General features: G+C 27.5%; 1 protein-coding gene across 1 annotated transcript in view; it reads right to left on the bottom strand.

The window, feature by feature from the left end:
- Positions 1-320, bottom strand: part of LOC119591906 (ankyrin repeat and sterile alpha motif domain-containing protein 1B-like) — a gene marked incomplete in the record, with an annotated part of 115155 nt that overhangs the window by 90245 nt on the left and 24590 nt on the right.

Raw genomic sequence — 320 nt, 5'->3', positions numbered from 1 at the left:
ACAATTAATAACGGTTATGTATAACAGAAAAAAAAAATGCAATAATATAACGATGGCAATACTTAAAAAAAAAAAAAAAAACATTACTACAAACAACACTAACAAATACACTAAATACAAACAAAAAAACTACAAAACAATACCACCAAAATATACAAGAAAAAACAACAACAATAGATAAAAAAAGAAAAAAAAAGTAACTGGGCGAAGGGCACGGCGGGAAATTCAAAATTAGCGAACGATTTTTTTCAACACGGGGAAAAAAACATTGAAATATGACCCTTTTGAAGTGATTTCAATGGTAGTAATAATACCTTGCA

The sequence above is a fragment of the Penaeus monodon genome, chromosome 29 (genome assembly GCF_015228065.2).
Source record: "Penaeus monodon isolate SGIC_2016 chromosome 29, NSTDA_Pmon_1, whole genome shotgun sequence".
NCBI lineage: Eukaryota > Metazoa > Arthropoda > Malacostraca > Decapoda > Penaeidae > Penaeus > Penaeus monodon.
This window is presented reverse-complemented; position numbering and strand designations above follow the sequence as displayed.